Here is a 24,697-nt window from a genome sequence, read left to right as displayed (position 1 = left end):
AGGGAGACAGTGCTCCTGAAGGTAGGAGTCTATCAATTGATGAAGATGATCATCCAAATGTCATAGACCAAATGGAGCAAACAGCACGCAGACCTAGTGGTGGGAGGAAAAAATCCTTAAATAAGAGACACGGGGGAATGATTAATGGACTTCAATGTCTGTACACTAATGCGCAAAGCATGGGAAATAAACAAGATGAGCTTGAGCTCTTGGTACAGCAAACTAAATATGACATAATAGGCATCACTGAAACCTGGTGGGATAAGTCCCACGATTGGAATGTAAAAATGGGGGGATACAATCTATTTCAGAGAAACAGACCAAACAAGAAAGGAGGAGGAGTGGCGTTATATGTCAGGGATGTGTATACCTGTGAAGAGATCCAAGATTTAGAACCTCAAAGCCAAAGTGAGAGCATTTGGGTCAAAATTAAGGGAGAGAAGAATAACAGAGATCTCATTGTGGGAGTTTACTATAGATCCCCAAGCCAAACGGAGGACATAGATGATGCCTTCCTGGAACAGATGGCCAAGCATGCAAAAGGAAGGGAGATAGTAGTAATGGGGGACTTCAATTACCCGGATATTTGTTGGATGTCAAACTCAGCCAAGAGCATAAGGTCAACAGATTCCTCACTGGCCTTGCAGACAACTTCATTGTCCAGAAAGTGGGAGAAGCAACAAGAGGAACAGCCATTTTAGATCTGGTCCTAACCAATGTTGATGACCTGGTTAGTGGGGTAGAAGTGGAAGGATCATTAGGCGCGAGTGATCATGCTCTTCTGAAGTTTACTATACAGCGGAAAGGAGCAGCCAAGCATACTAGGACTCAATTTCTTGACTTTAAGAAAGCCGACTTCATAAAACTTAGGGAAGTGCTGGGTGAGATCCCATGGACAGTAATACTAAAAGGAAAGGGAGTTCATGATGGCTGGGAGTTTGTTAAGAGGAAGATAGTAAAAGCACAACGTCAGGCAATACCAATGAGACAGAAACATGGAAGGTGCTTAAAGAAGCCAGGGTGGCTATCTAAAGAACTTTTAACTGAGTTAAGATTAAAAAAGGATGTGTACAAAAAATGGAAAAGGGGGGAAACCACCAAAGAGGAATTCAAACAAATAGCCAGCACGTGTAGACACAAAGTCAGAAAAGCTAAAGCACAGAATGAACTCAGGCTTGCTAGAGAGGTTAAAAGCAAGAACAAAGGCTTTTATGGGTATGTTCGTAGCAAAAGGAAGAACAAAGAAACAGTGGGGTCACTCAGAGGAGAAGATGGTGAAATGCAAACAGGGGACACAGAAAGGGCTGAACTCCTCAATGCCTTCTTTGCCTCAGTCTTCTCCGATAAAGAAAACAATGCCCGACCTGAAGAATTTGGAGCAAATGATTCAGCAAAGGAAACACAGCCCAGAATAACTAAGGAGATAGTACAAGAATACTTGGCTAGTTTAGATGTATTCAAGTCTCCAGGGCCAGATGAACTTCATCCAAGAGTATTAAAAGAACTGGCAGATGCGATCTCAGAACCACTGGCAGTCATCTTTGAGAATTCCTGGAGAACAGGCGAAGTCCCGGCAGACTGGAGGAGGGCAAATGTTGTCCCTATTTTCAAAAAGGGGAAAAGAGAGGACCCAAATAATTACCGCCCAGTCAGTCTGACATCAATACCAGGGAAGATTCTGGAGCAGATCATTAAGCAAACAGTCTGTGAGCACCTAGAAAGGAATGCTGTGATCACCAATAGTCAGCATGGATTTCTGAAAAATAAGTCATGTCAGACTAACCTGATCTCATTTTTTGACAGAATTACAAGCCTGGTAGATGAAGGGAACGCAGTGGATGTAGCCTACCTTGATTTCAGCAAGGCATTTGACAAGGTGCCCCATGATATTCTTGTAAAGAAACTGGTAAAATGCGGTCTTGACTATGCTACCACTCAGTGGATTTGTAACTGGCTGACTGACCGAACCCAAAGGGTGCTCATCAATGGTTCCTCTTCATCCTGGAGAAGAGTGACTAGTGGGGTGCCACAGGGTTCTGTCTTGGGCCCGGTCTTATTCAACATCTTTATCAACGGCTTGGATGATGGACTCAAGGGCATCCTGATCAAATTTGCAGATGACACCAAACTGGGAGGGGTGGCTAACACCCCAGAGGACAGGATCACACTTCAAAACGACCTTGACAGATTAGAGAACTGGGCAAAAACAAACAAGATGAATTTTAACAGGGAGAAATGTAAAGTATTGCACTTGGGCAAAAAAAAAATGAGAGGCACAAATACAAGATGGGTGACACCTTGCTTGAGAGCAGTACATGTGAAAAGGATCTAGGAGTCTTGGTTGACCACAAACTTGACATGAGCCAACAGTGTGACGTGGCAGCTAAAAAAGCCAATGCAATTCTGGGCTGCATCAATAGGAGTATAGCATCTAGATCAAGGGAAGTAATAGTGCCACTGTATTCTGCTCTGGTCAGACCTCACCTAGAGTACTGTGTCCAGTTCTGGGCACCACAATTCAAGAAGGACACTGACAAACTGGAATGTGTCCAGAGGAGGGCAACTAAAATGTTCAAAGGCCTGGAAACGATGCCTTATGAGGAACGGCTAAGGGAGCTGGGCATGTTTAGCCTGGAGAAGAGGAGGTTAAGGGGTGATATGATAGCCATGTTCAAATATATAAAAGGATGTCACATAGAGGAGGGAGAAAGGTTGTTTTCTGCTGCTCCAGAGAAGCGGACACGGAGCAATGGATCCAAACTACAAGAAAGAAGATTCCACCTAAACATTAGGAAGAACTTCCTGACAGTAAGAGCTGTTCGACAGTGGAATTTGCTGCCAAGGAGTGTGGTGGAGTCTCCTTCTTTGGAGGTCTTTAAGCAGAGGCTTGACAACCATATGTCAGGAGTGCTCTGATGGTGTTTCCTGCTTGGCAGGGGGTTGGACTCGATGGCCCTTGTGGTCTCTTCCAACTCTATGATTCTTTGAGTCTATGATTCTAAAAGGGGAAAAGAGGCGGTCCTATGGTAAGCGGAGGTACAGGACGCCTAGGGCAGAGCGCACCTTTGAGAATTGGTTGGATGGGTACCAGGTTTTCATGGGAGTTGTGTGTGCAGCTTATCCTCGGCGCTCCATGGATTTGGTTGCTTATCTGGCTCACGTGAGGAGGGCACATGCTCTCGCGGGAGAAAATGCCGCTTTAACGTACAATGAGAATTTCCGTAGAAACGCTTCTCTCCTGCCTTCCACCCACTGGGATCTAACGGATCCTAATTACTGGGGCGAGGACGTCAATCCCTACATCGAAAAGAAAAATCAGGACTCATCCAAGGCGGGTAAGACAGAGGTGAAGCGGCGCCGTCAGTGCTGGGAGTACAACAGGGGTGTATGCTCGCGACCCTCCTGTAAGTATCTGCATGAATGTGAGCGGTGCTGGGGTAACCACCCCGCCTCTGCCTGCTTCAAGAACAAACAGTAGCCCTTTCGGGGGGCGGGGGTTCTTCCACAACAATAACAGGGGTGCCCCCGGATCCACCCGCCAGGGGCCTGGTAACCGCCAGTAACTTGCACCTGGGTTTAGCCTCCTCCCCCATCAAACTTCAGCCCCTCAAAACCTTACTGGACCAGTATCCCGATCGAACAGCTGCACAATACCTTTGGGAGGGGTTCTCCAAGGGGTTCAGAATCCCCGTGGCTTCCCCCCCAACACCGGGAACCCACAAAATCAAAAGTCTGTTAAGGAAAGACCAGAGATAGTTAGAAAAAAGATAGAGAAGGAAATCAAGGCAGGGAGGGTGGCAGGCCCCTTTGCCGAACCCCCCTTTGAAGGACTTCACCTATCCCCTCTGGGCATTGTACTAAAGAAGACCCCAGGGGAATTCCGCATGATACACAACCTTTCCCACCCAAGGGGAGGCTCTGTCAATGATGCGATCCCCCAGGAGCTTTGTACAGTAAAATACGCCTCCTTTGACCAAGCAGTGAAAATGATTCGGCGATTTGGGCAGGGGGCACTTCTAGCCAAATGCATCATCGAGTCGGCATTCCGCCTCCTTCCCGTCCACCCGGCTGATTTCCGTTGGTTGGGCTTTAGATTTGACGGAGCGTATTTCATTGACAAAACAATGCCGATGGGTTGTTCCGTGGCTTGCTCAGCCTTTGAGTCGTTTAGTACGTTTTTGGACTGGGCCCTACGCTTCAGGACAGGGTCGTTGGGCGTGTCGCATTGTCTTGATGATTTTATTTTGGTGGCAGATAACAGGCAGCGATGCTCCGCCCTCTTGGAGGCCTTCACGGCTTTAGCTGGTGAGCTAGGGGTGCCGCTAGCCGCCGAAAAGACGGAGGGTCCAGCCACCTCTATTGTCTACTTGGGCATCGAGTTAGATACCGTGGCCCAGACCTCTAGACTGCCCGAGAATAAATTGATCGCTCTTAAAGCACTGATACAGCAGCTGCTACCCCTGAGGAAGGTTACCTTAAGGCAAGTTCAGTCCCTGCTAGGCCACCTAAATTTCGCCTGTAGGGTAGTGGCGCCGGGCCGCCCCTTTTGTGGCCGCCTGGCCAGATTGGCCACTGGTCTCAGGGCACCACAGCATAGGGTGCGCCTCTCCAAAGAAGTTAAGGCAGATCTGGGAGTTTGGTTACAGTTCCTCGACAAGTACAACGGTATATCCTTGTGGCAAGACTCCATGGCGCTCAACGCTGATTTCCAAGTTCAGCAGGTTCCTTGGGTTTCGGGGTTTACTTCAGGGGCCAGTGGCGTGCCAAAAAGTGGCCTGCAGACTGGCAGGGCCAGCCCATTACTCGGGACCTTACATTCTTGGAATTTTTCCCTATCGTGGTGGCAGTACATCTTTGGTCGGAGCAGTTCCGCAACCATAGGGTTTGTTTCAACACAGATAACCAGGCAGTGGTAGCGGTTCTTTCTCAGCAGTCCGCGCGCTCCACCAGGGTGGGTAACTTGTTACGGTCCTTCGTCCTCCTGTGTTTGGAGCAGAATATATATTTTTCAGCCAAATTCGTACCTGGCATTAATAATGACATCATGGATGCTCTGTCTCATTTTCAGATGGAGCGCTTTCGCTCATTAGCGCCGGAAGCGGAACAATCATCAATGCCTTTCCCGGAGCATCTCTGGAGCCTTGGGAGCAGGAAATGATGAAGGGAGTATTCGGTGCAGTTGCCCCTTCCACAATGAGATCATACAAGAAGGCTTGGGCTGACTTTTTAAAGTTCCGCAGCAGTATACCCAGCGCAAAGCAGAATTCCATTCCCTCAACAAGGGAGGTCCTCCACTACTTAACCCATCTGAAGGAGCTGGGCAGGGCACCAAAGACTCTCAATATTCAGTCCGCGGGGATTTCCTATTTTTGTAAAGCCTTTTTCGCCATCGACCCGTGCGCACAATTTATCGTGCGTAAGACCTTAGAGGGCTGGCGCCAGCTACAGCCCCCCAGCTCTGACAAGAGGAGGCCCATAACGTATGATATTTTGACCCAGATACACAAAAAATTACGAGAAATATGCTGGTCAAAATATGAAGCGCGCCTATTCTCTGCCGCTTATTCCGTAGCCTTCTTTGGCGCCCTGCGCATAGGTGAGGTAGTCTGCGAGGGAGGGGTTGCCCACGGCCAGAGGGGCATCCTGTTAAGTGATCTGACCCTATCAGAGACTGACCTGATGGTTCAAGTACGGAGCTCTAAGACGGACCAACAGGGCAGAGGGGCCCTCCTTCGGCTACCAGCTGCACAGGCTAGTGGTCCCTGCCCGGTGAGGGATACGAGGCGTTTCCTCTACTTAAGACCCAGTAGCCCCGGCCCCCTATTTATTCACGCGGATGGATCGACTGCTGGTGCTGCTGCTTGCGTGAGTGTTGGGAGGACCGCTCCCTTTCTGCCAACTCCATCTGGCCTAGGGGGCGGGGCCTGCATTCATCGCCACAGCATAAGAGGTCTGGGAGAGGCCTCCGGGACACGACTGCTGGTGCTGCTGCTTGCGTGAGTGTTGGGAGGACCGCTCCCTTTCTGCCAACTCCATCTGGCCTAGGGGGCGGGGCCTGCATTCATCGCCACAGCATAAGAGGTCTGGGAGAGGCCTCCAGGACACGACTGCTGGTGCTGCTGCTTGCGTGAGTGTTGGGAGGACCGCTCCCTTTCTGCCAACTCCATCTGGCCTAGGGGGCGGGGCCTGCATTCATCGCCACAGCATAAGAGGCCAGGGAGAGGCCTCCGGGACACGACTGCTGGTGCTGCTGCTTGCGTGAGTGTTGGGAGGACCGCTCCCTTTCTGCCAACTCCATCTGGCCTAGGGGGCGGGGCCTGCATTCATCGCCACAGCATAAGAGGCCAGGGAGAGGCCTCCGGGACACGACTGGTGCTGCTGCTGCTTGCGTGAGTGTTGGGAAGACCGCTCCCTCTCCTGCCAACTCCATCCGGCCTAGGGGGGCGGGGCCTGCACTACCATCACAGTTTAGAGGACAGAGCAGCTACCGGCAGCAATGGACAAAATAGTTTTAAATGTTTTAATTGCTTTTAATTTGCAGCACCTTAAATGGGGGTTGTTGTTTTTTATAATATTATATTATTTCATTATCTGCTGCAAATGTTAAAGATGTTTTTATATATTTTAAGGTGTTTTAAAGGTGCTTTTATTGTTTACTTGTTGTACCACCGTGAATGGTGGTTTTTATTTATGTATTTTTGTTTGTTCCATTTTGCTTTGTTTTTGGGGTTGGACACTGAGTGGGGCGGGGATTGGTTTTGTTTGGGCATAATTGTTTTGGTTGTTTTGTTTTCTATTTGTAAATGGAGGTTAGTATGAGGCTTGGGATTGCGACCGTGGAGGGGCGAGGGAGGTATGGCGGTGGGGGCAGATGTTATAGGCGAAGGGGATCGAGATATGGATACGCTCGTACCCCTTCCAATCTGCGCCCCATCCCGAGAGACGAGGGTAGGGTGAGCAAGGATTACTCACCTCCTTCACTGGTGTTGTGCAATGCCAGGTCTATAGGCAACAAAACCGCTACCCTGCGAGATTTCTTTATCTCGCAGGGAGTTGACCTGGCTTGTGTGACGGAGACCTGGGTGCGCGAAGGGGTAACTGTTACCTTACGAGAGATGGCGCCCCCGGGTTTCTCCGTCCTCCACCAGTCACGGACTGTGGGCCGGGGGGGAGGGGTGGCAGTATTAATCCGGGAAAATTGTTCTTTCAGGGCTCTACCATCGCCATCGATCCCCGGCATTGAATGTGTTGGCCTAGTGTGGGGCTCCGAGGAGAGCTTGGCTGTCTGGCTGGTGTACCGGCCACCTAGCGCACCAGCAGCCACCCTGTCAGGCCTGCTGGAGGCGGTGGCCGGCTGGGCCTTGGAGTTCCCTAACCTATTGGTATTGGGAGACTTCAACTTCCACGCTGATGCCACTCCCTCCTCACAGGCTCTGGACCTGGTGTCTTCCATGGCGACACTAGGGCTCTCCCAGTTTGTTTCGGGCCCCACACATCAAGCAGGCCACACGCTGGATTTGATCTTTGGCGCCGGTATAGATGTGATCATGTCTCCTTCGATGAAGGTGCCATGGTCTGATCACTACGCTCTGAAAGCCAGGATTGACTTTCCACCCCCACCCTGCTTAGGTGGCGAGCCGATTTGGGCTCGCCCGCGGAGGCTGATGGACCCGGATAGATTCCGTCAAGCCTTGCGGGACCTTGCTCCCCCTGGCGACTCATTGACTGAGCTTGTTGAGGGCTGGAATACCCAGCTCCTGGCAGCCATCGATGAGATCGCACCTAAGCGCCCTCTGCGACCCCGCAGAAACCGGGCTCCCTGGTTTACCGAGGAGCTTCGGAAAATGAAGCGGGACCTCAGACGGCTAGAGCGAGTATGGCGGGGTGCCCGTGACGGAGCCTCAAGAACATCTTATAGGGTTTTTATGAAAACCTATGAGATGGCAGTGAAGGCTGCTAAGAAGTCTTACTTCTCGGCCTCCATTGCATCCGCTAGCTCTCGCCCGGCGCAATTATTTAGTATAATTCGGTCTTTAACGTCCCTTGAAGGACAGCCAAATTTAAATAACAATCTGACACACAGCTGTGAGGCATTTGCGAGCTTTTTTGCGGAGAAGGTCCTGTTGCTCCGCCATGACCTCCCTGCCAATTTGGATACAATAAAGGAACTGGAGGCCCCTCGACTGTCCTCGGGTCCAGTATTGGACCACTTTGACCGGATATCTCCAGCCGATGTGGACAGATTCCTCCAAGCTGGAAAGCCCACCACCTGTCCTCTTGACCCGTGCCCGTCATGGCTGATTAGAGCGTGTCCAGACGAGGTGCGGGGCCCCCTGGGGGATATCATCAATTTGTCCCTTGGCACCGGGATATTCCCAGGGGAACTGAAGGAGGCGGTGGTGCGTCCGCTCTTAAAGAAAACATCATTAGATCCCTCAGATCTATCCAATTACCGCCCGGTCTCGAATCTTCCATTCCTGGGTAAGGTGATTGAGAGAGCGGTTGCTGAACAGCTTGGTAGGTTTCTGGATGAAACATCTGCTCTGGACCCATTCCAGTCCGGCTTCCGCGCTGGTCATGGGACCGAGACGGCTCTGGTCGCCCTAACAGATGATCTCCGCAGGCAGCTGGATCGAGGCGGGTCAGGGCTGCTGATTCTTCTAGATCTGTCAGCAGCCTTTGACATGGTCGATCACGAACTCCTGGACCACCGCCTTGCCGACGTGGGGATCCAGGGCACAGTCCTTCAATGGCTGCGCTCGTTTCTCTCTGGTCGGGGACAGAGGGTGGCGCTTGGGGGGGAACTGTCATCCCGCCACTCCTTGGTGTGTGGAGTGCCTCAGGGTGCAATTCTCTCCCCGATGCTTTTTAACATCTTTATGCGCCCCCTCGCCCAGCTTGTCCGGAGTTTTGGGCTGGGTTGCCATCAGTATGCTGATGACACCCAACTCTATCTGTTGATGGATGGCCATCCTGACTCGGCCCCAGACACACTGACCAGATGTCTGGAAGCTGTGGCTGGATGGTTACGTGGGAGCCGGTTGAAGTTAAATCCTTCGAAGACAGAGGTCCTCTGGCTGGGGCGGGACGATATGGGATCGAGGGGGCAACTCCCATCTCTTGCGGGGGTGCAATTAGTGCCAGCACCGGCCGTTAAGAGTTTGGGTGTAATCTTCGATACCTCCCTTTCTATGGAGTCGCAGATTACAGCTATAACAAAGGCGGCATTTTTTCATCTCCGCCAAGCTAAGCAGTTGGCCCCTTATCTCTCTCGTCCTGACCTAGCCACTGTGATCCATGCGACGGTCACCTCCAGACTGGATTATTGTAACTCGCTCTACGTGGGGCTGCCCTTGAGACTGACCCAGAAACTCCAGCGGGTGCAGAATGCCGCGGCGAGACTCCTTATGGGGTCTTCGCTGCGAGACCACATTCATCCGGTATTATACCAGCTGCACTGGCTCCCGGTGGAGTACAGGATCAGGTTTAAGGTGCTGGTTTTAACCTTTAAAGCCCTATACGGCCTAGGACCCTCGTACCTACGGGACCGCCTCTCCTGGTATGCCCCACAGAGAAACCTACGGTCTGCAAATAATAACATCCTCAAGGTCCCAGGCCTCAGAGAGGTTAGGCTGGCCTCAACTAGAGCCAGGGCCTTCTCGGCTGCAGCTCCAAACTGGTGGAATGCTCTGTCAAAAGAGACTAGGGCCCTGCGGGACCTGACATCTTTCCGCAGGGCCTGCAAGACAGAGTTGTTCCGCCAGGCCTTTGGTCAGGGCGCAGCCTGATTCCCTCCTCTGGCAACCTGCACATAATTCTGCTTAATTGGTTGCCATCAATTTGATTTAATTAATTTTTATAATGAAATATTTTTAGATTGTGTGATTATTTGACTGATTATTTGATTGTTGTTAGCCGCCCTGAGCCCGGCTGTGGCTGGGGAGGGCGGGATATAAATAAAATTTATTATTATTATTATTATTATTGGCCAGGCATCAGTTTACGCGGGTGATGCGCTTGGCATTGTCAGCTTGCGGTCTGTCCGCGGCCGAATTTGCGGCTCACTCCTTTCGGATAGGGGCAGCAACCACTGCAGTGCACCTTGGGCTCTCAGCAGACAGGATAAAGGACTTGGGGCGGTGGAGATCTAATGCATACAGAGCTTATGTGAGAAAGAATTTATGACTAGCTGTGGGGTTTCCTGACCGTGGTTTTCTGCCTGTTTGCTTTTCAGAATACAAGAGGGTGCGCATTTGGCTGGTGGGCCACAGCATCGTGCATTGGGCCAAGAATCGTGCCATGAACACCGGTTTGGGTATAAATCTGAGCTTGCCTGCAAATGTAGAGCTGGCGTGGATAGCGCATAGAGGGATGCGCTGGAGCGAATTCAAGCCAGCCGTGATGGCGAGAGCTGCCTCGGAGGGCCCACCTGATGCCCTGGTTGTCCAGTTGGGGGGAAACGACTTAGCGTATCGCAAAGCTATTGACTTGAGATGGAACATTTTTGACGATTTTGCTGATCTGATGGCGACTTACCCAAACATTACGATCTTGTGGTCCTCGCTGCTTGAGAGGAGGACGTGGAGGGATTGTGTGAGCCCGGTTGGAATCAACAAGGCAAGAAAGGTCTTGGAACGGGCTGTGGAACGTAGAGTGGTGGCTCTGGACGGGTGCGTCATTAGGCACCCAGGCATCCAGTACAGCAACAAGGCCCTCTACAGACGGGATGGCGTGCATCTGTCAGATGCTGGAAATGATATTTGGTTGGGGGACATCATAGCAGGGATTACGGATTGGTTACAGGCTTGAAGGTATTGGCGGCGAGCTTTGCTCGATTTGCGGTTAGGCATTGGCAGGGGTAATTGTTATGCAAATGAGGGGGAAGGAAGCGCCATCACCTTCCCCCAATGAAAATGGGTATTCCAGTAGAGGACTCCGGGGGGCGTTGCCTTGTCCGAAACCTAGGGAGGTAAGGGCCTCCGGCACGCCCCCGAGCGGTGACACCCGTGGGATCCTAGTTGGCGTACTTCAACAGGACTCCCACGGCTTGTGGACAACCCTTCCCGGTCTCCATGCCGGTTAGTCGATAGGAGCCAATGCCTAAGGCCAATACCTTCCAATTCTGTAATCAATACAGTTGTGGCCTTTTTATGCCCATTAACCTTAAATAATGTGTCCCGTGTCTTTATTTCACATGGGGGAGGGGACTTGCCACGCAAAGCCATTTCCGAGCTAGAGAGGAGAGGGGGTTGCGGGCTAACCCCTCCCACACACTCCACTCGCGGGGGCTGGCCTTTTGCCCCCGCGAGAACAGGGGAATCCCCGGGCATGCCGGCAACCCTGCCCGCCAATTGGTGGGGCCGGGGCGGCGGGGCCTAGCCCATTTAAGGCCAGGCATGTCCGGGGACCGCCCTCTTTGCCCCGTTCCAGCTCACCGGTTATCCCATCCCAACCACCCTTTAGGCTTAGCTAGATATGACCTTGCTATGGACTTCGGTTGGTCGCCGCAAGGGGCCTGGTAGGAATTTTTCCAACTTGGTGCACTTCCAGCCTTTTGGTTTTTTCGCCTACCTCGTAGCAAACGTCACAACTTCTCGGTATTGGCGGTTAGGCATTGGCAGGGGTAATTGTTATGCAAATGAGGGGGGAAGGAAGCGCCATCACCTTCCCCCAATGAAAATGGGTAGTCCAGTAGAGGACTCCGGGGGGCGTTGCCTTGTCCGAAACCTAGGAAGGTAAGGGCCTCCGGCACGCCCCCGAGCAGTGACACCCGTGGGATCTTAGTTGGTGTACTTCAACAGGACTCCCACGGCTGGTGGTTAACCCTTCCCGGTCTCCATGCCGGGTAGTCGATAGGAGCCAATGCCTAAGGCCAATACCTTTCAATTCTGTAATCAATAAAGTTGTGGCCTTTTTTATGCTCATTAACCCAGTGTTTCCCAACCTTTTTTGGGCAAAGGCACACTTGTTTCATGAAAAAAATCTCGAGGCACACCACCATTACAGCCCCGTGACGTCAGCGCGCAGCGTCACGCCAGGAGGGACATGAATTGCTAGCAAATTACATAATCACCTCCTTGAGGGCTGGCTCATCTTCTCCGAAGGCAGAACCCCATTAATTAACAGCACAGACTCACACCATAGCCAAGACGAGGGGGAAAAACCTCAGTCATGCACAGTCATGCACATGTGGGGGCTAAATGAGGACGAAGACCGGGCAGAGAGCAGGGTTCAAATCACCCCACCTGGCCAGGACAATCCCTGGGTGCTCCCTTGGGCCACTCGCCTGACCCACCTCGCAGGGCTGTTGTTGCGAGGATAACACGGGGAGAACCACGCGCGCCCCCGGGAGCTCCTTGGAGGAGAAAGCGGGCGATGAATGCAATGCACGAAATATATGAGAGGCGACCAGGTTTTGCAGGTGAGGGGCCCCCGCCAGCCTCCGCTTCCAACACCCGGCGCAACGACGCTGAAGTTTCTCCCCGGGCTCAGCTCGGGGAGCAGCGCTGCTCCCCCCGGCTCCCCTTCGCCCTCCCGGCTCTCTCTGCCGCCCACTGGGGACCCCCCTCACCTGCCAAGTCCGGAGCGCCGGTGGAAGTTGCATGCATGCATGCAGGGCGCCGCGTTGCCATTGCATTGTACTGCACTCCATGCAACGCCTGCACACATGCATTGCCTTGCACGCACGCCAAGGGGTCTCCCCGCGGTCCGATGCGTCCCCTCCAGCGCGGATGCAGCATTGCAAAAATAACACACACACCCGACGCAGCCCTACCTGGGGGGCAGCCGCCGCCTCCGCCGCTCCGCCTCCGCGGGGATCCCCGGGCTCCATCCTGCCACCCGATCTCCGCGGGGGCGCAGGCAGGCTGCGCGGGGTCCGCGCGGAAGAGCCCCTGCCCGCCCGGCCGCCGCCGCCGCGCTCATTCCATGGCCGGGAGAAGAGCGCTTCAAACAAAACGCCCGGCCCGCCAGGCCACGCTGGGAAACGTAGTTTGTGCACCCCGCGCGGGCGCGGAGCCCAAGGGCGAGGGGACTACGGATCCCGGCAGCCCCCGCGCCGGGGACGGAGGGGGAGAGGCCGGGTGCAGGGATGGAGGGACGGGTGGGCGAGCGAGTGAGTGAGTGGCAGCCGCCAAGCCTTGGCCGAGAGCCAGGACGGGCCTCCCCGGAGGAGGAGGAGGAGGAGGAGGAGGGAGGCGCAGAGCGGGAGGGAGGGAGGGAACCCCAGGGGTCATCTAGTGAGGGCGCCCCAATCGAAAATTTGACTTAAAAAAAAAATCTTTCGAATTTTTTAATTTTTCCCTCGGCACACCAGGCAACATCTCTAGTGTGCCGCGGAACAGTGGTTGGGAAACACTGCATTAACCTTAAATATTGTGTCCCGTGTCTTTATTTATTTCTTTTTATGTAGATGGAACCCAAAAAACCTTTTTGCTTTCGTTTGGGGTGATTCTGGTGCACACCCAAATAACACCATGCGAATTGAAAAAAGCCCAATCAAAGCTTATTCGTCTTCTTTCTACGCATATGGAAGCGAAAAAATGGTGCTGTGTTATTTTGGTCTCATTACACACACTTTGCGATTTCTGTGTCAATGTGCATTAACAGCAAAGAACACGACATGAAGTAAGCGCAATCCAAGATTCTTCTTTCTATGTAGTTGGAAACCAAAATAACCTGTTTGGCTTTCTTTAGGCTTATTACACTTTGCTTTGCTATTTGTGGGTGAATGAACACCGAAAGAGCAATCGAAGCTTATTCGTCCTTTTTCTATTGAGATGGAACCAAAACATCTATGCTTGATTTGGGCTTATAACAAACATGTCATCTGCGATTTTTGGTTGAATGTGCATTCTAACCCCAAAAACACCAATTTGAAATAAGCCCAATCAGAGCTTTATCATCTTCTTTTTATGTAGATGGAACCCAAAACACCTTTTTGCTTTCGTTTGGGGTGATTCTGGCGCACACCCAAATAACCCCATGCGAATTGAAAAAAGCCCAATCAAAGCTTATTCGTCTTCTTTCTACGCATATGGAAGCGAAAAGAAGGTGTTGTGTTATTTTGGTCTCATTACACACACTTTGCGATTTCTGTGTCAATGTGCATTAAAAGCAAAGAACACGACATGAAGTAAGCGCAACTGTGCTGGTCCCGGGGGTCAGGTACCGTGAGTGTAGCAGAGTCCACACGAAGCGGGGCGAGGTCCGATGCGGAGAGACGGGCGGGGAACAGGAACGCTGGAACAGAAGGCTGAGCAGGTAACAGGAACACCGGATGGTCGGGAACAGGAGGCCGAGCAGGGAACAGGAGTACTGGATAGTCAGGAACAGGAAGCCGAGCAGGGAACAGGAGTACCGGTTAGTCAGGAACAGGAGGCCGAGCAAGGATCAGGATCACAGGAAGGTCCGAAGCCAACAACGACGTTGCTCCCGCAACCTGGGGCCGGGATGAGTGGGCTTTTATCCTCTTCTAAGGTCAGGGGCGGTCCCGACCCCCAGGAGCCCCGCCTACTCTGGCCTTAAGGCGAGCACTCCTCCTGGGGGCAACTAGTTCCCTTCGCCTCTCTGCCCTAAGCCTCTGCAGATCAGGAGAGGCCGAAGGGTTACTGGGCCCTGGAGGAGGCTCACCTGTGGCCACTGAGTCATCAGGCCCCTCTGGGGCCAGGAGGACTTCACCTGGGGCCAGCTCCTGCTGCACTGCCACAGGTGCAGGCTCTTCAGCCTCTAGGCCTTGCCCCAGTTCAGCCGGCCCTGGAGGCGGGGACTCCTGTGCAGGCTGGGATTCCTCTGTTTCATCCTCCGAATCGGAATCCCAGGCCATCACACCATCCCCCCTCCCAGGCCCCCCCCTCAACCGAGGGTCCGGACCCGGCTTGCCGGGGTACGTCGCATGGAACTCTCGGAGGCAGGCAGGTGCGTGGACGTTGGCCGCTGGTTCCCAGGAACGGTCCTCCGGTCCGTACCCCTTCCAGTCAATGAGATACTGTAGCTTTCCCCTGCGGTATCGGGAGTCCAGGATGCGTTCCACCTCGTACTCAGGCTCTCCCCGAACCAACACTGGCTGCGGTTGGGGACGGTTCGGGTGGAACTCGTCGGGTGGGGCCACAGGACTCAAAAGGGACCTGTGGAAGACCGGGTGAACCTTCAGGGTTGCGGGTAACCGGAGACGGAATGCCACAGGAGAGACTTGGTCCACGATAGGGAACGGGCCGGTGAAGCGGGCGTCCAACTTCCGCGAAGGTCGAGAGGGGTGGAGATGGCGAGTGGAGAGCCAAACCAGGTCACCGACGCGAAGTTCCGGCCCCACCTGGCAGTGGCGGTCGGCCTGGGCTTTGTACGCTTCCTTGGCCTGGTGCAGTTGCTCCACCAAAAGCTGTTGCTGGGACTGGAGCTCTTGAAGCCACTCCGTCACTGCCGGGACCGCGGATGCCGGCAGCACCTCTGGAAACAGCCGTGGATGATAACCATAGCTGGCCTGGAACGGGGTCTGCTGGGTGGACGCATTCACCGCGTTGTTATAGGCGAACTCCGCCAATGCCAGGTGGTCGACCCAGTCATCCTGCTGGTAGCTGCAGTAACACCGGAGGTACTGCTCTAGCACCGCGTTCGCCCGTTCCGTCTGGCCATCGGTCTGTGGGTGGTAGGCTGACGAGAGGCAGACCTCTGTCCCGAGGGTCTGGTGTAATGCTCGCCAGAACCGGGATGTGAACTGAACGCCCCGGTCGGACACCACGCGCTCAGGTAGTCCATGCAGGCGGAAGACATGCTGAAGGTACAGCTGCGCAGTTTCCTTGGCTGTGGGTACAGATGGACAGGGAGCGCAGTGTACCATCTTGGTGAAATGGTCGGAGAAAACCAGAAGGCAGGTACAGCCACGAGACGAGGGTAAGTCCACTACAAAGTCCAACGAAACCGTGTGCCAAGGGCGCGGTGGAACTGGCAATGGCTGAAGTAGGCCGGGGGGTCGCCCGGTAGGACCCTTGGCGCGACGGCAGACATCACAACCAGCAACGTAGCGAGCCACGTCGGCCTTCAGGCGGGGCCACCAAAACTCCCGACTGACCAAATGGGTGGTCCGATACCGTCCAAAGTGCCCCGCTGCTGGGGCATCATGGGCCATCCGGAGAACCTCCAGCCGTAGTGGCCCTGGCGGGACGTACAGACGACCGTGGTGCAGCAGCAGGCCCTGATGCAGGACCAGCCCCGGATATTGTGGACTGGACCCTTCAGCCAGCTCCCGGAGACGATCCTGGGCCCAAGCGTCGACCCGCTGCTGTTCCCGCACCCGAACCTGCAGTGGCTGCGCCTCCTGGGTGGCCAGAAATGCAGCCGGAGGTAGAATCGTGGTGGGTTCTGCTTGCTGTACCGTGTCTGCGTTGTCTTCAGGTTTCCGGGACAGAGCATCCGCCTTCTGATTCTGAGAGCTAGGGATGTAGCGGATCCGAAACTGGAACCGGGAAAAGAACAACGCCCACCGGATCTGTCTTTGGTTCAGCTTGCGGGTTGTCTGGAAGTACTCCAGGTTCCGGTGGTCGGTTCTCACCTCCACCGGATGTCGTGCCCCCTCAAGATGGTGGCGCCAGACCTCGAAGGCTACCTTGATGGCCAGTAGTTCCCGCTCCCACACAGTATAGTTACGCTCCGCTGGGAGGAGCTGGCGGGAATAGAAGGCGCAGGGTAAAAGTGGCGCTTCCGGTCCGTGCTGCTGAGACAAGACGGCACCGAGAGCCGTACTGGAGGCGTCAGCCTCTACCACAAAGGGTTGAGAAGGATCCGGATGTTGCAAGATTGGCGCTCTCTGGAAACAGGCCTTCAACCCTTGAAACGCCTCCTCCGCCTCCTTGTCCCAGGAAAACGGTGTCTTGGGGCGCAGTAGTCGGGTCAACGGGGTGGTGCGGTGAGCATAGTCCGCAATGAAGGTTCGGTAATAGTTGGCGAACCCCAGGAAACGCTGTAGGTCCTTGCGGTTCCGAGGTGCCGCCCATTCTCGAACCGCTGCCACCTTCCCAGGATCCATCTGCACCCCACCTGGTGAGAGTCGGTGACCCAGGAAGTCCACTGACCGCTGATGAAACTCGCACTTGCTGAGCTTTGCATACAGACGATGCTCGCGCAAGCGCTGCAGCACGGTCCGGACATGGCCTTCGTGGCACGCCGGGTCACGGGAGTAAACCAGAATGTCATCCAAGTACACCACCACGTACTTGTCTAGCAAGTCTTGGAACACGTGGTTGATGTACCGTTGGAACACAGCAGGCGCGTTGCACAAACCAAAGGGCATAACCAGGTATTCGAACTGTCCGTACCGGGTCCCAAATGCGGTCTTCCACTCATCCCCGGCGCGGATCCGAATCAAATTGTAGGCACCCCGGAGGTCTAGCTTGGTGAACACCTGCGCCCCTTGCACCCGCTCCAGTAACTCCGAAATAAGGGGCAAAGGGTACCGGTCCGGGATGGTGATCTTGTTCAGGGCCCGGTAATCATGGCAAAGGCGGAGCTCCCCACATTTCTTTTTAACAAAGAGCACTGGCGCAGCAGTGGGCGAGGTAGAAGGCCTAATGAACCCACGCTCCAGGTTCTTGCGCAAGAAGTCCTGTAAAGCCTCGCGCTCTGGCTCGGTTAACGAGTATAAGCGACTCACCGGTAGAGGCGCTCCGGGCTGGAGGTCTATGCCACAGTCAAAGGACCGATGCGGCGGCAGCTGGTCTGCCCCCCGTTCCTCAAACACGTCGTGATAGTCCCGGTATTCAGCGGGGAGCGTTGCAGCAACCTCCTCAGTGGGCGCAGCTGCTAGCATCTCAGCCTCAGCAGGAGAACTGGGGTCTGGGAAGTGTACAGTCCGTTTGACCCAGTCAATCCGCACATTGTGAGCCACCAGCCAGTCCATCCCAAGCACCAGGGGGAACCGGGGCATGGAGGCAATATCCAGAGTTCGCATCTCACGGTGCTGCTGGAGGCACAGGACCAGGGGCTGGGTCTCCTGAGTGACGGCACCCGAACGCAGGGGCCGTCCGTCGATTGCCTCCACCTGCACCGGTTCGGGCTTGTTCCGAAGTGGCACCCGATGCTGGGCAGCAAAAGCAGCGTCCATATAAGAGCGGGTTGCGCCCGAATCTACCAGCGCATGGGTAAGAATCCATGGCCCTCCTGGAGGGTATAGATGTACCGGAACCATAAGGTGTTGTAATTCAATTGGTGCGGCCCCATTCTGTGCTGTTTGGGACCCCAGGTAGCCAGGGCCATCAGCTACTGGGGTTTGGTGGTTTCCCTGCGACTGGCGTTTCTCAGGACAGGACCTTGCATAGTGTCCGCTTCCGCCACAATAGAGACAAAGATTCCCCTCCCGACGCCGCGACTTCTCTGCGGGGGAGAGGCGTGGCCGCACTGCCCCAAGCTGCATAGGTTCCTCCAATGACTTAGCTGGGCCCGTGGGGCTGCTGGTAGACACTGGGGCCAAGAACTGGAGGTGCCGGCGGTCCCGAGCCTGACGCCGGTCCTCTAGCCGATCGTCAATCTGTAGACTCCATTGGATAAGGGTGTCTAGCGTGGTGGGGCGTTCCATCGTGGCCAGCTGGTCCAGTATCTCATCTGAAAGCCCCTCGAGATACTGGTCCCGGAGAGCCGAGTCGTTCCAGGTCAAGTCCTGTGCCAGCAGCCGGAATTCTGTGGTGTATGCGGCCACCGTGGACTTGCCCTGTCTCAACCGCCGAATCGCCCGGTTGACTTGACTCCCTTTCTGGGGGTTGCCGAACGCGGCCTCCAAACGATTGCAAAACCCCGTATAGTCTGCCAGCAAGGGGGAGTCTTGCCTGAGTAGCGGCAACGCCCACTTGGCCGCCTGGTCCTTTAACAAACTAATCAAAAAGTGCACCTTGGTGCGGTCGTCAGGAAAGTTCCGGGCTCGCCCCTGAATATATAGCTTGGCCTGGGCCAGGAACATAGGAAAGCTGGCCGGGGCTCCATCAAATTTCTCAGGCAAAGCCACTGGGTACTTGCCAGGAGTCGGGGCGTCGGCCCCAGGAGCCGGTAGGACTTCTAAGCGTTGCTGAAGTGCCACGACCGCGTCACTGAGCTGCTGCACGGTGTGAGTCAAGGCCTGGTTCTCCTGGGCCAAAGTCACCAGTGCAGCCGCCTGGTCCTCCATGGCCTCTGGCTCTTCCCGAACGCACCCCTACGAAGGGGGAGTGCGGGTGTGGCGGGAGCAAACTGTGCTGGTCCCGGGGGTCAGGTACCGTGAGTGTAGCAGAGTCCACACGAAGCGGGGCGAGGTCCGATGTGGAGAGACGGGCGGGGAACAGGAACGCTGGAACAGAAGGCTGAGCAGGTAACAGGAACACCGGATGGTCGGGAACAGGAGGCCGAGCAGGGAACAGGAGTACTGGATAGTCAGGAACAGGAAGCCGAGCAGGGAACAGGAGTACCGGTTAGTCAGGAACAGGAGGCCGAGCAAGGATCAGGATCACAGGAAGGTCCGAAGCCAACAACGACGTTGCTCCCGCAACCTGGGGCCGGGATGAGTGGGCTTTTATCCTCTTCTAAGGTCAGGGGCGGTCCCGACCCCCAGGAGCCCCGCCTACTCTGGCCTTAAGGCGAGCACTCCTCCTGGGGGCAACTAGTTCCCTTCGCCTCTCTGCCCTAAGCCTCTGCAGATCAGGAGAGGCCGAAGGGTTACTGGGCCCTGGAGGAGGCTCACCTGTGGCCACTGAGTCATCAGGCCCCTCTGGGGCCAGGAGGACTTCACCTGGGGCCAGCTCCTGCTGCACTGCCACAGGTGCAGGCTCTTCAGCCTCTAGGCCTTGCCCCAGTTCAGCCGGCCCTGGAGGCGGGGACTCCTGTGCAGGCTGGGATTCCTCTGTTTCATCCTCCGAATCGGAATCCCAGGCCATCACAGCAACCCAAGATTCTTCTTTCTATGTAGTTGGAAACCAAAACAACCTGTTTGGCTTTGTTTAGGCTTATTACACCGCTTTGCTATTTGTGAGTGAAGGAACACCGAAAGAGCAATCAAAACTTATTCGTCCTTTTTCTATTGAGAGGGAACCAAAACACCTGGGCTTGATTTGGGCTGGTAACAAACATTTCTGCGATTTTGGGTTGAATGTGCATTCTAACCCCAAAAATACCAATTTGAAATAAGCCCAATCAGAGCTTTATCATCTTCTTTTTATGTAGATGGAACCCAAAACACCTTTTTGCTTTCGTTTGGGGTGATTCTGGCGCACACCCAAATAACACCATGCGAATTGAAAAAAGCCCAATCAAAGTGTCAGGGAACTGACATCGGAGCAGAGGGGAGAGGCGGTGCTTCCCGATTCTGCAGAAGAAGGAACGAGTAAGGGTAGAGAGAGAAGGTCATCTGGGGAAGAATGTCCCGGTGACACCAGGAAGAAGGAAGAGGGAGGAAGCACCTCGGAGGATAGGCTCCGAGATGTTGGCACTGAAGGTAGTGAAGAGAGTGGAGGGGCACCTCTGGGCATGCCCACTCTGCGCAGAAGGGTTACGCGCAGAGAGGCGAGGCGAAGGGTGTCTGTCAAGGAGCTTTTATGTTGGAGGAAATTTAGGAAACACCCACTCACGGATACGTCCAGCGACTGAGCAGCAGCAGCACCTAGGCTGCTCAGTCAGGGAAAGACACCACCAACTTCTAAGCAGTTTGGAACAGCTGGAGGTTTACACACAAGCAACCCCATTTCCCGTGACAGCAATCCGTGAGTCCCTTACCTTGCTTGTGTGTAAGAGCACTGGGGAACAGTCATGAGACAAACAGAAGGAGCAGGCGCAGGAGAGGGAGCCAGAGGCGGACAGAGTCTTGAGGAGAGAAACCGAGATCTGGAGAGGCAACTGGCTCTACTAGCGGCGCGGCTGGATGAAAGGAGGACGCATGACGCCCAGGGCAAGATTACCCCCATCGCAAGAAAGGTACCGGGACTTGTGCAGAAGTTTGGGGGCAACCCCAGAGATTACAACGCTTTTAAAACAGAAGTGCAGTATGCGTTGGACCTCCAGTACGATGACTTTGCCGACGATGGGGGAAGAGTTGCTTTCGTGGTGGGGCACCTGGAGGGGCGAGCTAGAGATTGGGTTCGACCCTTAATGGCAGCGGAGAACGCTGCCTTAAAGGACCTGAGAAAGTTCTTCTCCGCAATGGATCACATGTTTTCGAGCGATGTGGAATTGAGTGTGACGCGCAAAGAACTGATGGGGTGCAAACAGGGGAACCAGTCAGTGAGAGAGTACTGGTCGAGATTTGCTATGCTGATCCATAAACTTGGGTGGGATCTGAGTTCGGAACCTATTCAAATGTTGTTTGAGGAGGGCTTATCCCCTTGGGTGAGAGACGAACTTTCCCGCTCGCCCCGCCCTCAATCGATGGACCAGCTGACCAAGTTGGCGCTCACTGTGGGAGTCAGACAAGAGACACGCGCGCTGGAAAGGCGGGAAGGGAGAGCTGAGCGTTGGCAGGAGAACCGGATTCCAGACATGCCAGCGTCGGCAGTGCCGCCCAAGGAGCCAATGGAGATTGGAGGAGTGAGCGCGCGCGGATTTTCAAACTCCAGCGAGGTGCATAAGAAGGAGGGGAAAATCAATAAGAGGTGTTTCCTATGCCAGCAGCCAGGACATTTTGCCAGAGCATGCCCTCAGAAGAAGGCGTGGCAAGGAATGGTGGGGGCAGTGGGGAGTGAGGAGGAAAAGAAGGAGGCGCCGGGAAACGGCAAGGCTTGGCTGCAGGAAAAAGGGCACAGCAGCCAGGCGAGCAACCAGTAGTAGTGCCCAAACCAGACCCCCCCCCCCGAGCAGCCATCGCAATAGAGGTGGTGCTAGAATTCCCAAACGGACACCCCATCAAAGTGAAGGCGCTGCTGGATTCAGGCAGCTCTTGCAACTTCTTTAGCAAGGATTTTGCGCTAGAACACCAGCTCCAGGTGGTGCCTTTAGAACGTCCCCTGCAAGTAACCACGATAGATGGGAGAGAACTTTTGGGAGGGGATGTAACCCACCAGACCCCTCCCATGAAAATGACGGTTTGCAGACACACTGAGACCATTGCCTTCCACGTAGCCACCCTGGCAGGACCACCCATCATACTGGGAATGAGTTGGCTGGCACTGCACGACCCAGTAGTAGGGTGGCACCAGCGGACAGTCACCTTTGGGTCAGCTCACTGCGTAGAGCATTGCCACGGAGGGGAAACCTCGAGGATGGCAGTAGCCAGGGTGGCAGGGATGGCAGTCGGGGAAAAAGGGAAGATACCACCTCAGTATGCGGACTTGGAAGAAGTCTTCAGCGAGAAGGAGGCGGATCGGCTACCCCCCCACAGGCCCTTTGACTGCCAGATCAACTTGCTCCCAGACGCTCAGCTGCCAGTGGGCAAGCTGTACGCCATGTCAGATAGGGAGATGCAGGAATTGCGGAAGTTTATTGACAAGAACCTGAAGCGAGGGTTCATAAGGGAATCGAGGGCGGTGGGGGGTAGTCCAGTGTTCTTTGTGGACAAGAGAGACTCTCATGAGCCCAGGCTCGTAGTGGACTACCGTGGATTGAACAGGGTGTCGGAACCAGTGACCTTCCCAATGCCCAGAATTGATGACATTTTGGCCAGGGTAAGGAAGGGGAAGATTTTTACCAAGTTGGACCTTCGGGGGGCGTACAACTTGATAAGGATGAAGGAGGGGGATGAATGGAAAACCACCATGTTCACCCCTCTGGGAGCCTTTGAGTACTTAGTTATGCCCTTCGGATTACAATCGGGATCGAGCACCTTTCAAGCTTTCATGCACCACGTGCTGGGGTCCCTGCTGTACAAGAATTGTGTGGCTTTTCTGGACGACGTACTCATCTACTCAGAGAATGAGGAGCAGCATGTGAAAGACGTCAGAGAAGTGCTGAAAAGGCTGCAGGAGCATCAGCTGTGGGTCAAACTGGAGAAATGCCAATTCTATGCATGAGAGGTGGAGTTCCTGGGCTACAGGTTGTCAGCGAAGGGTCTGGCCATGGACCCAGGCAAGGTGCAGGCCGTGCTAGAATGGAAGCCTCCCAAGAACCGGAAGGATGTACAGAGGTTTTTGGGGTTTGCAAATTTTTACCGGAAGTTTATCCAGAACTTCGCTCATTTAACAGCACCCATAACAGATTGTCTCAGCAGCAAGAAGAAGTTCGTATGGACGGAGGAGGCCCAAAGTTCCTTTGAAAAGCTCAAGAAGGCGTTTGCGTCGGAAGAGCACCTCCTGCACGTGGATCTGCGGAAGCCGATAAGGCTAGAGACGGACGCATCAGACAGAGCTGTAGGGGGGATATTGCTTCAGCAGGCAAATGGGGAGTGGAAACCGTGTGCCTTCTTTTCCAGGAAGCTTAACAAGTCGGAGCAAAACTACACAGTGTACAATCGAGAACTGCTGGCAATTCACGAGGCTTTTCGACGGTGGCGACATTTTCTCATAGGCGCACAGCACAAGGTCCAGGTGTGTACTGACCACAAGAACCTGGAATATTGGAGAACGGCAAGAGTGCTCAACCAACGACAGGTGCGGGGGGCTCAAGAGTTTTCCAAGTTTAATTTTGAAATTAGGTACGTGCCCGGGAAGGAAAATGTCAGAGCAGATGCCCTCTCTCGCAAGCCTGAATACGAGGAAGGGGAGGGAGGACCAGAAGCACGACATGTCATTCCCGAGGACAAATGGGTGTGTGGGGGAGTGTTCGTCGGGAGGCAAGAGCTAGCCGGGTTGACGAGGGATGATCAATATGCACAAACCAAAATGCGAGAAATTGATATCACTGGGGAAACTCGGGGGGGGGGGTTTGAAGTTAAGGACGGAGCATTGTACTATAGAGGGGCTTTGTACATACCTGAGGGGGAATTGAGAAACAGAATACTCAAACAGATGCATGACAACCCCACGGCAGGACATTTTGGCCAACATAAAACTATGTTACTAGTCACCAGGCAGTTTTGGTGGCCACGGGTGAGAGAGGATGTGAAGCAGTATGTACGAGGGTGCCAGGTTTGCCAGAGAGCGAAGGGGGAGAGGTCGGCACCTGCGGGGTTACTGGAACCCTTACCTACACCAGAGAGACCATGGGAGGTGGTATCAATTGACTTTATGACTGATCTACCCAAAGCCAGGGGGAAAACGGCAGTTATGGTGGTAGTTGATTTGATGACAAAAATGTGCCATTTTATTGCGTGCTCGCATGCGGTGACTGCAGAAGAAACGGCCAAGTTGTTTGTAGAGCATGTTTTCAGGTTGCATGGCGCCCCCTTGAGGATTTTATCCGACAGAGGCCAGCAATTCACGTCCCGTTTCTGGAGAAAGCTTATGAGTCTGCTGGACGTGGAGGTGGTGTTCTCAACGGCCAGGCATCCGGAGACCAATGGACAGGCAGAGAGAGCGAACAGCGTGCTGCAACAATATCTACGCTGCTACGTCAACGAGAGGGAGTATGATTGGGTGGACAAATTAGCGTTGGCTGAGTTTGCATACAATAACGCAGAACATGTGTCTACAGGGATGAGTCCGTTTATGGCAAATTACGGGTGCCACCCCAGGGCTTTCCCAGGGGAAGGGGAGGGAAGTTGGAGTGTTCCCGCAGCGGAGGAGTTTGTGGAAGAGATGCAGGCTTTACACCAACAGCTTAAGTTAAACCTGGAGAGAGCCAAAGAAGTGTATAAGCGGCAGGCAGACCGGCACCGCAGGGA

The sequence above is a fragment of the Podarcis bocagei genome (genome assembly GCF_964188305.1).
Source record: "Podarcis bocagei genome assembly, chromosome: W".
Taxonomy (NCBI): Eukaryota; Metazoa; Chordata; class Lepidosauria; order Squamata; family Lacertidae; genus Podarcis; species Podarcis bocagei.
Note: the sequence above shows the minus strand (reverse complement) of the source record.